The sequence below is a fragment of the Capsicum annuum genome, chromosome 9 (assembly GCF_002878395.1).
Source record: "Capsicum annuum cultivar UCD-10X-F1 chromosome 9, UCD10Xv1.1, whole genome shotgun sequence".
NCBI lineage: Eukaryota > Viridiplantae > Streptophyta > Magnoliopsida > Solanales > Solanaceae > Capsicum > Capsicum annuum.
The window spans coordinates 100,805,454-100,822,923 of NC_061119.1; positions in this window are offsets into that span (position 1 = coordinate 100,805,454).

Consider the following 17,470-nt stretch of genomic DNA (forward strand, 5'->3'; position numbering starts at 1 on the left):
TAGCTTATGTGCAAGTTATATCATGGAAGTGTTTGTCAAAATACCCCAATGAATGATGATCAAGTTGATAGTTTACATGTTTCGTGTTATGCCATGTCACTTAATTTATGCCATCAAGTCCTGGGGGTTCTTGTACTCGACAATTTAGCTGCTTACCTAGAGCCATGGTCAGTCAATAGTATCAATCATAACACAATAAGTAGTACTCTCATTCAGTTACAGAACTCAAGAAAACTTAGTAAAATCCATATTAGTCCAGTCAATTCATTATCCAGTTCAGACCGCGGTAAACTCAGTCAGCTAATAGAATTCAGTAGTATTTTGTCAGTCAATGAAACTTAGTGAACTCAGTTAAGTTCATTTAAACGGTAATACCAGTAACAACTTAGTCTAGCCTAGTACATTTTAGAACTCATCCAGTGTCTATTTCAGTTGGGAGTAGGATTCAGCATTGAGTGAACCCATGGATGGGTACTTACCGACCAGTAGAGGGTGAAATCCTTACAAGCAATCCTTGTGTTCCAGAACTACGTAGCCCATGTAGGTTGAGATATTTCCCTATGAGATTGGTGTTGATATATCTCATTTGAGTTTTCCTACTAGCGAGGGTTAAATGAAGAGCTTCCTGTTAGAGAGGGCTAACTCACAGCTGGTCCTTACCTGTGGCACAGTATTGACACCCTTCCAACTGGAGTTACAGGTTAGACCGAAATCAATTAGAGAAGGGGAATGTAATTTAGATGATTACCTTCTACAGTCTCATTTCCAGTCTCACTCTTAGAATAGAGCTCATTTTAGTTCTACAGATTTAGGACTATCAAACATAGTCACTCAACTTACTAGGGAACTCAGTATGGGTTCCACAATATTCAAAACTGTCAGATACAGTCATTTATATAATTAGTTCAACAATATCTGTAAACTCATATATCAGTTATTAGTATTACGCTTCAGTACTCAGTGTTAGCATGATCTCAGTTACAGTCTATGTATTCACGAATGTACTCTTACTCAGTTATACTCATGTTATTCAGTTATTATTATGAATGCATATGAGCCCATGCATATCAGCCTACCTCACTGAGCATACCAGTATATTCAAAGTACTGAGCATTCTTTTCTTTATGCTATGACGTCTTATATCATAGGTTCAGACGCACGTGCTCCAGAGCACCCTTAGTAGTTCAGATTCTCAGTTTTTAGATTAATGGCGAGTCCTTATAGTTAGAGGACATACTTATTATTTACAGTACTTCAATTTTATTTCAGTACATGGAGTTAGTTGGGGGCTTGTCCCATTAACTCCACAGTTCAGATAGTTAAAGACTTTCAGACTAGAGTATTTTCAGATAGTTGTTCAACTTTTTCAGTACTTATATTCAGTTTTGGTATTTTGATACTACATTTAGATTTATTTACAGATTTGAACCTTATGGCGTATGTTACTTTCTATTTCCACAATCATTACAGTATCTATTACACATTTATCACAGCACGTCCCAGTCATGGGTTAGCTTGTGGTCCTTCAGGTTTATAAGCACCGTGTAGCATCCAGGATACAGACTCGGGGCGTTACACACTACTCTTAAGCATGACATCTGCAATAAGAATTTTGAAAGGGACTGAATACACTTCATACCCCAGGCTAAAATACATGATGGATGTAGACTGGAGTATAAGCTTAAAATAATGCACTTTAAAGCACTTATGGACTCCTCTCAAGTCTTTGTGCAATTTTATAATCATTTATGACTCAAATAGAAGGGACCACCTCATTTAGACTCTAAGATTCACACTTGAACCAGCTCGACAATGAGACATAGTAAATAAAGTCAGAGTAAAGAAGGAATCTGGATAACTTCCAAATTGACTACACATTGGGACGATCTAAAGCATGAACAAAAATGAACATTCCTAAAAGCCTAGTAGCTTCCTCCTTATAAGTGTGGCGCGCTACACACCCCTAATAGGACTCTGCCCGATGCAATTTTCCAGACACCTTGGGACTATGAACCGTTCTCTAATACCAAATTTTTCATAACCCAAGCCGAGACCCTGGCCACGGTAAGCATCCTGAACCATGTAGGCCCAAGCTCCCTTTTCTATCTGTCTATCATACACAACATTCATATATATAGAGAAATGAAAAAATTTAACAAAATGAAACATGGTAAACCTCTTATTTCACTAAACAATACAAAATGAAATCCACAAACATTCAACAATATCTAACACCAGTCTGCAAAACATCTAACAATTTCAAAACCAAAATCATCTAAAACTAGGACAAAGGCCCTAGTCAGACCATAAATCAAAATTAAAAAACAATGATCTATAAATAGTCCTTCCAAAATAAGGGACGCTCACCAACTGCACCCTTCTAATGGGCAAATCTATGGTTTAGTGGGACCCCATGACTAAGCCTCAGATCCTGAAATGTAAGGGGTACTGGTACGCAAAACAATCCAAAAACAAAATATATATTTTATAAAAACAAAGGTGAGAGCATTTTTTAAATCACATATTATCTTAAAATAGTTTGAAAAATATGAGCATAATCCGAATCTTTGAAAACACATTCTACAATTCATGGCTCTATTCTTTATCTTACTTCTGAACTAGATTGTACACCCTACAAATCATCGATTACACGGGCTATATGGAATCTTTCTTTAACTCAGTGGCCAAGCCCCCAACCCAAGTTTTCCGCAAGGGTTGGAGTATGCATTTATCTGCTACGTCACAAGGCCATCGCTAGCGTACAATCTCTCTTTCGAGTAACATAAACTTGTTTTGGAAAATCACAATTTTGGGAAATGAGTCATCTGAATTGTGCCTGCTTAAGGTAACCATCTAACTCTTAGAATCCTAGGTTTCGATTATTTAGAGCATAGCTACTTCTTCTTAAAAATTATTTGTCTCTTAATATCTTCTTTCCCGGCAAAATAGGGTATCGTCATACCTAGACTTGCAAGTCATGTCACAACATATCTACTGCCATTATCTTATTTCAAAAGATGTTTATTAACCACCCAAAAACTCTACTATTTGAATACAAGTTCATATTTCTAAACAATTGGAAACCAACCCATTCTCAATAGTTACTCTATGGTGCTCTTTATTTTCAATCACTTTAAATCCATTCTAAATAGGAATCATAATCAAGCAAAACCCTCTTTCCTTATCTCGTGAAAAATAGTACAATTTATACATAATAGGCTCCAAACATTTAACAATTCGCATTACCCATTCTCAACATGAAAAATTGATAAAAATTCATAGCAAAAGAGGGAATTACATATCTCATCCTCTCATTTAAATTCACAATCTAAACATCATATGGTCACACAAAATCAATTCAAATTTTTAGGCTTCAAACCATAATTTTTGCAACACTTCATCAAGATGTAACAATTTCAATACAAATTTATCAATGATCTAGAAACAATTTCATACATACACATAAATAATATTTAAAAATAATTTGAAAATAGTAAATCCATGACCATGGGATTCAGGATAGTCCCACGTACCTAAAGTTTCTTATCTTGAATGATGAAACCCTGATTTTGATACTTTCTTGAGACCCTTTAACTTGAAAGGCTTGAATTCTAGATTACTTGGAGGAGGAAAGTTGAATTTTGTTCTTGGGAAAGGGGAGGGTTTTTACGTGAGTTGATTTGAGAAAGATGGGTATATAATGCCTTTTTTTGAGTTATAAATCATGTTTGGATGACCTGGGTTAATGGGAAAGGACTAAACAGCCCTTTGGCCTCTTTTTCCTATGGAAATGACCATCGAGGTGTGACCCATAGTCTGGTTGAATAGCAATCGCGGTGTGGGGCTATCGTGAACCCTTACTACCTCTCATGAAAAAGGTTATCACTTTTCACATGAATATCTTATTAAGGAAAAATTAGTATCATTAGAAATATAAATTAATTATCAATCATTTGGTGGGTCTTGAGATAAAAAAATTCTCCATATATCAAAAGTTATATGCATTCAAAGTACACCCTTGTAAAATCAAATACCATACTTTGGACGAACAAAAATTTCTTAGCTCAACTTCTCTGTAATTGATTCCTATGAACATTTTTCACCCCAAAAGCACTTAAAACATGAGGATAAATATTATGACATATAAAGTTAAGTACACATCATGGGGTTAGATTTTAACTTGTAGGAACGACGGTTTGATTTCAAGCTCGAAAATGTAGGGAGTAACATTATCTCCCCCTAGGGATCATTCTTCCCCGAGTAATGGGTAGGGACTTTTTGAAGCTCTAAAATTGTAGAATAAAAATTTAATATCTCGTTGAAAATTCTCATAAATAAAATATGCAAAGGCATCAAATGAGATTTATGATAACCCCTAGTGAAACGTGTAAGTACGAAGCATGAGTTAATGAGACTTCACATAGGGATTATCTTGCACATAAGTTATATGAATCATAATCATCATAACATAAGTCATGAGTTGATTTGATGACAATAGACCTGATTTACATTGGTACAAATCATGAAATAAGGTTTGAAAAAATTAGAGATAGAAGCATTCTCCACCTTTCATGATACAATTAATAGACTTAAACTTAAAGACCCTAGTCGGCTATGACCCAACATTAAACAACATACTTCATCCTTTCCATCTTACATTTCTCCCATCACACATCTAACCATAAGAGTTTGAGTCCCACTACATGGTACTTCTAGGTTGAAGCCTAACTCAAAGAAAAGTGGTGCTAGTTTAATCTATCTGACCCCATATAAGAATATTACTTCACCTTATCACTACCATAAAACACCACCGAGTTTTAATTTAGGGAATACTAACCACATAGTACATGGGTTGTTTTTTCATCAATCAGAACATTTAAGCCTATCATTACTACACCCACTTCATGGATTTGTGCCCACTAAGACTAGCAAATTCAATCACTTTCACAAAGATTTATGCCATATATCTCCTTCCTAACTATTTCTCATAATGAAAGTCCATCCCCTTATTTCCCCAATCACCAATAACGTTAGCTCAAGAAATAACATGAAAATTTTCATCTTTAAGAACATCTACTCGCCTACCTAATACATTACTACACTTACACAATAACCATTATACTAATATAAGGAAGGTCATTAAAGGACCCAAGCACAAGCATCATGAATGGGAGAAACACTACTCTATTATAGCCTATATCTGTTAATCTACTCAAAGTGGAACATAAGGTGAAGATATGATACCATCAAGAAGTGCTTCCTATATCAAGTGTCTAGATCACAATAAGAGAGTTGTTTAGATGTAAAATTACACATCATGAGTTCTTAGGACTAGGCAAAGTGAGAAATATGTGATCATATATCATGAACGGTATAACATAAAGGCAGAATTCAAGAGGTCAATGGCTGAGACAAGGATTACCACTTAAAGTTATTGCTTCTCATTTTTAGAGCTATGATAGTCATGAGTTTGCATATACTTAATTGCTTAAGCTAAACCTGACATAGGATGATTCAGTGACATAGAGAAACATTTTTTCTTAGGTCTAAGCATGATGTGAGATATGGATTTTTTTATGGATCCTGAACAACATAACATATGGCTTGAATACTTGAAAGATTGGGTTACTGAGACATCATATCAGCAATTACCGGAGTCAAACCAAAACTCATATTTACAAACTGTGTAAATGAACCATTCTACTTATCCACTTCAACAATTTAAACTAAATAGATTATACCAAAAATTCATAGCTATAACCAATCCCCTTACTTATTTTATACAATGAAACAAGAAATATATTCACAGGTCTCATCCATAATCACGTTTGAAAGCCATATTATGAGTCATATCCAGAGTTCACATTGATACTAATGTTAATAAGCAATACTATTAAGTATATAAAAAATTCATACCTATAGTCATATTCATAATCTGCCCATCATAGCTACAAGTCGTTAATCGTATCTATGTCGCATTATGTCTATGATCAATAGCATATCCATAAGCCATATGATATATAAGTAATATCATCTATATAAGCAATATCAACTATACAAGCCATAATCTACTTATAGGGTATATATATAAATACATATATAGACATGCCATATAATCCTTATATGTCATATCATAACCATAACCTATATCATGCATATAATTCATACTATATCTGTGAGCCATTTCATATCTATAGGTCATATCCTATTTCTAAGAAATATCAAGAACATAAGCCCTTTCTATTCTAACAACTATATCTTTAATCACATCAGTATCTATTTCATTAAGCTTGTCCATAAGACATATTATTAATTATATTCAAAAGACATACCAATAATCATAGAATAAGTCAAACATCATACTTATTAATTATATACTTAATCATACATATGAGCAATATCATTAGCGATATTCAGAAATTAGCATCAATACTTCAATATCCAGCTAACATACTAAACAATTATATTCACCCTCCTCAAGTGTAAAACCTACCATTGATATGATTATATCATACGTAAATGAGTCTATAAGGTTATCACAAGTCTTGGACTATGGTGGGCCAAAAGGGGTTCTAATCCCAAATATCTTTTAAAGAAACTTCTATCCTAGACAATTCTAAGGTATCTATGTTCATTTCTAGATGTCAAGTAAACCATAATATGTCTTATGTAAGTAATCCTTCCCAAATAAGAATAACTAGGACAATCCAACCTTGAGTAATAGCAACTAAGGAAATTCCCTTAACTAAAGCAATTAAGGACAATTCTATTCTAACATGAATAACTAGGGCAATTTCACCTACCTTGTGTAATTAAGGCATTTCCATTCTAAAAATATACCATGTAATCCACCTAAGTTGTGAATAACTACATTAGCCAAATGGCCTAATTAAACCAAATACTCTCATTTATACCTCCAACACCCAAATCCTATCCTAGATCAAGAATAATATCATAATTATACTTTGAGATAGCTCAATCTATGAAGAAGGATAACTTAGCCTACTTAGGAGTCAAAACAAAAACTCAAAGATTCCGTTAAATCACCAATTTCCCCTTCTGAAAAGCTTCCCCAAGGTGACACACTATAAAAATAATAATTTATTCATTAAAGTGAGAATAATGATACCAATATTTCATAATTTTTCTTTGGGTCCAAAATTACGTGTCAATCCCATGTGGGGTCTATTTATGGAAATCGTATTTCTAAAACTAGATCAACTTCCCCCTATGCTTGGTCGTGTCGGGTATCTCAAGTAAAACTAAGACAGGAGACCACCCCCAATACCCTAACTATTGACCACCTTTCACCTAATGTTGGATGAATTTTGAACATATAACAAAATAAGATAATGTCAAACTAAAGATATTGTAATAAGTCTATAACCAAAACTAAAATCCACAACCAATAAAGCACCCTATACCAATCTCAATGCCAATACGAATACCAATTCTAATACCAATACTTACCCCACCCATGCCTATAGTAGTCCAAAAAAGCCTCTAGTTAGAACAAAAAAATATTCCATCACGACCATAGTAAAAAAACAAAAGAACTAATAATTACATAAAGAAAGCCATAGCATGAAATAGGGTTTTCTAGAGTATGGAAGCTCACAACTTTAGTCAAACTTAAAAGTTGTCCTCAAATCACCAACTCACTGAGTAGAAGAAGTAGAAGTATGGCCAGTTCCTGCATAGCATAGGGATACAGTGCCCGAAGATAGTTATCGAGGTGAATGCTACCATTTTACTCATGGTTAAAGATAAAGTAATATCCTCAATTCAAAACCAAATCAAACCAATACGAATAATCATATACAATTACATATATACATATATACCGTGTAAGGATAGGGAAAAAGGTTTAGTATGCATCTTAAAACATTAGTCTGGGTTGTGTAGATTTACCATCATAAATCCACCCACGGTCTATATGAGTCCAGTGTTACCTACTAAATAGGGGCAGTGCATGTAGAGATTTAATAGATGGTTGGGTATTTACTTTTACCCTTCGCCCTCTATGATACACATAAACATGTATGTTCTTGGGGACCCATATGTCGGTAAGCGTAAGTTTCTAGTGTACGTTTTTTGGACTCACACTTTCATGGCTAGCTATCAGAACCCCCATTATTTCCCAATTAAAACAATTTAAACATAACCAAACTACTAATTTAAGAATTCAATCATCAAGGCATTATTAAGGGGTATCATCATACTTACTATAGCTTGCAAGTAATATCATTATGAAAACACTTAGGGGATTCCTATGTACCCCACAAACTCCATTATTAAGATCACTTTAGGGATTCTCGTGTACACCATAAGGTTTTTATAAATTATTCACTTGGGGGATTCTGGTGTACCCCACAAGGTTTTATAAACTATCCTTAACCATTTAAAAATTTATTCCACACATGTGTTTCAAGAATAAGTCAAACCAAACACTTTGGGGATTCCATTGTACCCTTAATTTAATTTCCCACCTTTCTCACAACTACTAACCAATTTTATAGTACAAGTTTTTGGTTATAACCACTTCAAAAGTAAAAGTTTAGAGAAAATTACAATTCTTAAGTTAAACCACCATACCCATGCACCCACATGTTCAAAACCATATTTAAAACATGTAAAAATATTATTCAATAATAAGCATTCAAAACTCCCAAACTTTATTTCAAACCATAAAAATACCATGAAAGTACTACATTAAAACACGTGATTTTAATAAAATAAAAATGAGGGAGGAATAGCATGCCTGAAATGCCTAGAAATTTGAAAGAGATAGCACCCTTAGAACCCTAGATGATCACTTTCTTTGAAACCCTTTCCTTAGCTTATATAGAGAGTTTAAGAAAGAATTTTTAGGAGTGTTGTATTGGGAATGATACAATAATAAAGTTCCAAGGTAGGTTTTAAGTTGCGGGACCCAACAAGTTAAAGCAGGAAATGTCCAAAGTTCCCCTAACTTAAAAGCTAAAAAAGTGTCGCCTTTGACTACGAGTAAATCATTGAATCATAACTACTCCTTGCGACTCATGACCTAGATTCATAATCAAGACAGTGACCAAGACCCACATACACTATCAACCTTATGACTCAACCACCCAACTTATAACCAGTCCATACGACTCATATAGTCTAGTCCTATACATCATAGAAGTCAAATATGTTAGATACTAGAAATTCTATGATTTCACCTTAGGACTCATAACCTATCCTCAGGGATCTTAGTGATTCTCTCCTAATTAGAGCAAAGTCAAGTGACAAACTTACTGATCTCTTTATGGCTCATCCTAATGACCCATTACTAGTCGTTACAACTCGTATCCCTAAGTTGTAACCAAGGAAGAAACCCAAAAAACATCTATGAAAACACTATGAATAGGGCTTCCTGACCTGTCAAGACACCATATGACTCGTATAGTCAATTTGTAATCAAGGCAGTGAGCTCAAAGCACAAAATATTTTCAAGGGACAAAATCCAGATTGTTCCAAATAATTTAGTCTCCTAGGCAACAAACTTCTTAATTTTTACTCTTTTATCCATGGCTTAAGTTTATGAACCTATTATATAAAGAGACACATCTCTCTGATATGGGATGTAGCAAAATGCTTGATTGATGATATAAATTTTGAGTAATAGTTTTAATATTTATGTTATTCATATATGCCTATTAACAATGTGATATTAATTTTGAATGATGAATTAGGTACATGAACTCTAACTTGATTCTCTTTCATGATTATTAACCTTAGCCCTTGTGGCACTTGTTCTTTACTTTAGCCCTAGTGGGGCTTATTTTTTACTTTAGCTATTGTTGGGCTTCCACTCTATTATTGACATTAATTTAGATATTATAATGATATGATGATACCCACTAAGGCTGGAGGATATTAAGATTATATAATGATACCCATCAAGGACGGAAGATATTATGATGATGTGATGATGCCCGATAATATCGAAGGATATTATAATGATATGATGATACCCGACAAGGCCAAAGAATGTTATGGTAATATGATAATGCTTTGCATAGCTAGAGGATATTATGATGATATAGAAATACTAGGAAAGGATGGAGTATATTATGATGATATGATGATGCCCAACAAGGTTAGAGGATAATTATATTGATGTCCATATGTACACATCTACCCATTTGAGTCTAGCTAGCCCTATGTATGGAAAATATATCTATATACCTGGCAAAGCAGGAGGATGATTATGATAAGGTTGATGATAATGATGGTTTTGAGGATGATGATGGTTATGATGATGATGATGTTTGTAGTACTATGAATTTCGTTGCATTTATTATTATATGCACATTGCCTATCACTATTATGTCCCTATATTTATCAGCTTGTATAGAAGGTTTTCATAGATATGGGTGATTATTATGCCTTATGGTGTGTTGTTTATTGATTGAACCTTCTAAGGATGGGGTGGTAGGGGACTGTGATAGGATCGATTAGATATTTAGTTGTTTGGACTAGCCGGTTACTCGCATTTTTATTAACATTATCATTATCATTGTTATGGCCAATTTATGATAAATTGGTCATCAATTTGGTATCGATACTTGAGGTATGATTCTGACCTCTTATCTTACCATTATATTATTATTTATGACCAACTGATGACTTGTAGGGATTAGAACCTTGAATATTCTAGCAACAACTCCTGCTATGATTATGAGGTCTTAAATATCGAGTCTAATGACTTAGGTTGTTCTTTAAGTAGACCTTAGTTATTTACTTATATATATACATATATATATATTTGTATATATATGCACTCTTAGCTATATATAGCTATGGTATTACTATATATCCCTCTTTTTCTTCATTTTCTCAAATTGTATACTTATTTTTTGGCCTTGTATACTTGTATATATTCTTTTTCTTCTCTTATTTTCATATTGGCCAGTGATATATGGTATAGTGTTGAGATTCCTAAGTATGGCTAGAATAGGATAGTGTATTTTTACTACTTTCTTAGCCTTAATATGCTAGTCTCTTGGACATGAATATGATATCTTATCCTTATTATCTCATTAGTTGTCTTATACGGTTCCTGGATATTTGTGTTTAGTTTTTCATTCTATTTATATGTTATTTATAGCTGCAATATCTTCAGAGATTAGTCGGCAGTTTCCTACTTGCAGAGTGTATGGTTTGTCAGAAAGTAAAGGTTGATCACTTGAGGGCTAGTGGATTGTCTCCAGAGATTGATTTTCCTGTGTGGAAAAAGAAAATAATTAATATGGATTTCATTACCAATCTTCTGCATTCTCATAGTCAGTTTGATTTAATTTGGATCATTGTAGATAGGATGACAAAGTTTACTTAGTTCTTACCTTTGAGGACTACTTATTTTTATAGAGGACTATGCTAAGCTTTTAATTTAGGAGATCATCAAGTTGAATAGTGCACCTTCTTCTATTATATTTGATTGAGGTACGCAGTTCTCATCTCTTTTTTGGTATTTATTTTGAAAGGATCGGGGACGATGGTAAACCTTAGCACCACTTTAAACCCTCAGGGAAAGCAGAGAGGACTATTTAAACTTTGTAAGACATTCTGAAGTATTGTATGATCGATTTTGGTGGTAGTTGGATTGATCATTTACCTCTCATAGAGTTTGCATGTAATAATAGCTATCACTCGAGTATTTAGATGGATGTATTTGAGGCTATGTATAATAAAAGATTTTGGTCTCCTATTGGATGGTTGAAATTTAGTAAGGCAAGGTTATTTGGTCCTTGCTTTGTTCATCAGGCTATGGAGAAGGTAAAGGTGTTCAGGGATAGGCTTAAAACTGCCCAAAGTTACCAAAAGTCCTACGCAGATGTAAGGTGAAGAGAGTTGGATATTTATGTTGGCAGTTGGGTATTCTTAAAGGTGTCTCCAATAAATGGAGTGATGAGATTTAGAAAGAAAAAATAGCTCAGTCCCCAATATGTTGGCTCGTACTTGATCTTGAGAAGAGTGGGCAACATTTATCATGAGTTGAAGTTTCCTTCTATTTTGGGTTACATTCATCCTGTCTTTCATGCTTCGTTGTTGAAGAAGTTGTGGGTGATTCTTCCTTGGTTGTTCCTTTAGAAAGTATTGGCATTTCGGAGTTCTTATCTTATGAGGAAGTCCCATTTGAGATTTTAGATTAGCAAGTCCATTGGTTTAAAAGTAAGGATATGGATTTGGTGAATGTTTAATAGTGGAATCATAAGGTTTAAGAAGCCACTTGGGAAGATAAAGAGGACATGAAGTCTAAATATCCATTCCTATTTTCATCTAGGGATAATCATGTAAAAAATATATGTATTCCTTAATATCTTTATTTGTGTCATTGTTGAATGTAAGTGTGGTTGTGTTCCGTGTTAAATCGGTCTAATGGATGCCCTGTATCATTATCTGGGGGTGAATAATCCTAGGAGGGAGAATGTAACATACCTAATTTTGGTCTCTAAATTTTTTTGAGTTTTTGAACTTATTGTCAAATCTATGACTCACCTTATGAATCATAAGGTGTCCTTATGAGCCATAGGAGAAAAATCATCATACGACCAGTGAGTAGTGTATATCCTACTGTCTTGATTAATACTAGAGGTCACAAGTCATAAAGATTCATTAAGCGTTATGGTGTCTAAATCATAGGGCGACCAATGTGTACCCCTAATGCTTCTTTCCTAGTTACGACTAGGACCCTACGAGTCATAGGGTGTCTTAATAAGTTATGTGGTGTGAGTATTAGGATCACCAGAGAAGGGTCCCTCGGCTACTGTCAATACTACAACTCATGGTGAAGAGTCATAGTGAGTCCTTACGAGTCGTATAGTGACCCATTATCACTAACGATAATTTTTTCAACTTTTAATGAAGGGCACTCTAGACATTTTCCTCCCTCCATACTTAAACCCCACGTATATAAAACACAAAACATGTATTATTTTCAACACTTTAACATATCAAACTCTCTTTTCTCTCTCAAATTCCCTATTCAAGACAAAGTTAATGTTTTAATAAGTTGATCATCTAAGGGCTCAAGGGTTGATTTCTCTCCATCATTCTCTATTCTTCAAGGCATGTTACTCTTCCACAAGTATTATTTTATCAAAAGTATGTGTTTATAATTGTATCCATGTGATTTAATTTATGATTTTAAATATAGGTTGAGGGTTATTCAACAGTAATAGGTTAATTTTTTTCCCATGCCTTTTATGAATTATGTATGATTTGAATTAATGGTTTTGAACATGTGGAATACATGTGCACGGTTAATAAACTAGGGGGTGATGGTTTTCCCCAATTTCATGAATTTTGATAATTTAATTAGTGTAACCCCAACCCAATCTTATAAAATTTGCTTTGACTATGAGTATATTTACATTAAACTATTTTTAGGAACCATTACATGATATAATGAGGTTATTGAAACATTATGGTCTGATTTAATGAACAAAAGGGGTTATGGCATTCCCCTACATTGATTTAATGAACAAAGAGGGTTGTTTTCCCCAAGTGAGAAGAATTGTACTAGTATGATGATATTACCCTGCAAGTTTAGTTCGTATGATGATACCAATAGTGTATTCCTTAAGGAATATTATGGTTCAATTAATGAAAATGTATGGAAAATGTTTTATCTGGGCTTAAAGAGGGTTGTGTAGTTGGGTCGTGAAAGTGGAGGTCCTAAAGGACCAATCTGAAAACTATGTTTACCGGCGCAGGGGTAAAAATGAACGGGTGGTTAGAATCTCACCCTGTTTAATGACTGGGTGGTTCGAGTCTCCCATGTAAAATGACTAGATTCTTAAGTTATTCTTTATTTTTGACCAAGAGGTTTTAGTACCCAATGGTAGGTATGTACATATGATTATTTCTGTGGTTTTTGCGGCTACAAGCAGTGGGATCGTTTAGAGGAGAAAGCTAAGCCAATTTAGCCTATGGGTACCTTTTTATGATAGTTGATCTACACATATCAAGCTAACCTTTTAAAGTCTATCCTAAGATTTATTCCTTATCCATTTATGTTATATTTATGTATATGTATATGCATAGGATTTTGTGCATTTGATTTGGATGATTTTTAAATGGTGATCATGGCATTATTTTATCCCTCCCTTGAGTTACATGTTAGCGCTCAACCCACTAACTATCTCCAGATATTGTATCTCCATGTGATGCAAGAACTGGAGACACTTATGCTTTTCCTGATTAGTGATTGGATTTCTGGGTTGTCAACAGTTAGCTTAAAGTGGTGAGCCTCCATCTTCCAGAAGGTAATTACTTCTTGGTTTATCTTTTATCATATATTTTTCTTTAGACTTATTTTTGCTATCATTCGGGGTATGTTAGACATTTTTCTAATTCATTTTTTTCATATAGGCTTTGTGGATTACAGTTGATTGGGTGTTGGTTATTGATCTATCTTATATTCCATTGAGCTTATCTATATATATATATATGATTGGAATTCATCCATTATTAGTGTATCGTGTTCTATATGACTAGGTAAAAGAGGGCGGTCTCTGGTCCACGATGGACTTGGGATGCCCATCATGGTCAGCCCTAGCTTGGGTCATGACAAAGTTGGTATCTAAGACTACATTCATGGTTAATTGGGTTTCTATAAAGCCGTGCCAAGTATATTCTCATTTAGGAGAGTATAGCTCACCATACCTATAAGGGAGAGGCTACAATACATTTAGGAATATTTCCCTTTCTTGTTGTTCTATTTTGGACTATAGAGTCTATGGACTTCAATCTCCTATAATATCCATTTATTTGCATCATAAATCATGTCTCTCAGAAGATATGATGCTCATGGAAACTATTCAGTATCACTAGAGGATAATATGGATGGAGCTTATCCTATTTATAGGGTACAAACCCGATCTAGGGGACTAGCTCTTGATTTCTTTTGTGGAGTTCTGCTAGTTCCCTCTATCCCTCCTCGGACACCTAAGGCTTATATGTCTAGTGTCGAGTTTCACTAGTCAATCTATTTGCTTACCCAATTGGTAGCCTTTTAGGCTGAGTTTGTTGGTTTTATTGCTTTAACTTCTGAGGTTACTAGAGTTGGATAGTTTATGAGGTTGAGCCCTTCAACTTTCACTGATTCAAATGTTGAAGAGGATTCTAAAAATTTCTTTAATTAGATGGAAAAAATCTTAAGAGTTATACATGCTTCGGATTCTTAAGGTGTTGAGTTTGCCATATACAAACTGAAGTATATGACATATTAGTGGTATGAGGAGTGGTAAAAGATAACGAGAGAGTGGTTGAGCCACCTATGTGGGATGACTTTTCTAGTGCTTTACTGGATCACTTCTTTCCTTAGGAATTAAGAGAGCTGAATGTCGAGGAGTTTGTGAATTTGAAAAAGGGTAGAATGGTTGTTAAGGAGTAAGCCTTAAAATTCATCCGTTATCTTATTATGCTCCGAAGTAGTGTCATCTATGAAGGAGAGGATGAGAAAGTTCGCTTAAGGTTTTTCTCGTGTTTTAATTTTGGAGTGCAAAGTTTCCTTATTGAAATATGATATGGATATCTCTCAGCTTGTGGCTTGTATACAATAGGTTGAGGAGGAAAAGAAGAATAAGATAAGATGGGGGAAAGTTAGAATAAGAAATATAGGTATTCAGAACAGGGAATAGGTCATTAGAATAGTGGTAGGGATAGCAAACAGTGGTCTAAGAATAAGGGAAATTTTGGTTCTTATTCTACGGCTAGTGCATCATATCCTAAGTCATATAGGGATCGCCCCTTCAAGATAGACTATGGATTTAGGCATAAGGTGCCCAATCTTAAGAGAACGGAGCTCAGTTGGCCTTATCTTATCGCCCCATCATTTCTATGGGTAGGTGTATCGTTGAGTATGTGATGAGGTAAGAAATTAAGTGCTTTAAGTGTGCTCAACTTTGTTACATGCATTGGGATTTTCCTTCAAGGGTTGCTTTTCAAGCTAATAAGGTCCCTCTTGCTACTTCTTCAGGTCCTATACCCAAGGGTACTACTTCTAGTACCGTCTCTATCAGAAATTGTCTGTATGCTTTTGCCACTCATTAGAAATTAGAGGATTCTCCAGATGTTGTTACCGATATGTTACAACAAATTTCTCGTGATGAATATTACTTGTTTGATCCAAGGTCTACTCATTCTTATGTATCCCATTATGTGGCTATTGATATTGGTATTGGTCCTAAGGGTATTTCTAATCCTTTTTTTGTGTCTACCCCAATGTGTGACTCTGTTGTGGCTTGAAAAGTCTATATGGGTTTGATATGTCATGGAAACACGACACTTTCGATGCTTAAAACCATGAATTTATGCTTGTACATAGGTTGTTTTAGTAGAAATGATGTACCATTATGTTTATTATAGTTAAAGTAGGTCTACAAAAGTGTCAACCTAAAAATGGAAGTAAAAGACCTAAAATGATCAAGTTACAGCAAGGTACGAGTTTTCTCATGGGTCGTCAACACATTATATGATTCAGAGGATGGCTCATATAACCACAAAAACCAAGAAGCAAAAGAAAAACAAAGTGTTGAGAAGATACAACTTGAGCATTTAAGTCATAAACAATGATACGTGCCATATGAAAAAATCACGAGCATAACAAAAGCTAAAGCTACCATCCAAAAATAAAGTCTAATATATATAGGAGTCAGAAGGCATATTACAACTCATATAGGCATATTACAACTCATATAGGCATATCTACTTTTTGAATATAAAGTCTAAGGTCTTGAAGTTTTCTCTGAACCTTCGTTGGTTCACTCATCAGATCATGTCTTCTCAATGATCTAACATTTATGAAAACTCGCCTATCCTACTGGAGAACAACATGGATGGATCTAGTACAACTTATAGGGCACAGACCCAACCAGGGTCATAGCTTCTGGTTTTACCCGTGGAGTCCTAGCTGTCTCAAGTAACCCTATCTCATAAGGTGATACTTATACTCGGTAACCTCAAAGAGAGGTTACCAATGCTAAGTTTCTTTATCTTAATAATCTATTGACCTAAATAGTGGCCACTCTATCATGCAAGTCTTGTCCTATTAGTATGGGGATGAATGAGGTAAGGCTCATAAATGGGTAAGATAAGGAGGTCTCGATCTTCTGAACAAAAGGGGAGGCAAATGGTATGGCAGTAAATAGTCTAAAAAGAATGAGTTAGGTAAGTCCTAATTCCTATTCCATATCTTGTGTTCAATATCTAGATTCGATTGGTAAGTAGTTGTTTTTAGATTGGTAAATTCTTCTAGGGTACAAAGTGCCCATTCTCGGTCCTATGGTGCCTATTTTGCATAATCCTAGTTTCTTTATAAATTTTGTCATTACTCGCACCGTAATTGTTATGATAGAGAAAGAAATCATGATTTTTGTTATGGTTAGTTGGGTCTCGTATGATGAGGATGTCCCATAAGGGTTGCCACTTGGGAAAATAT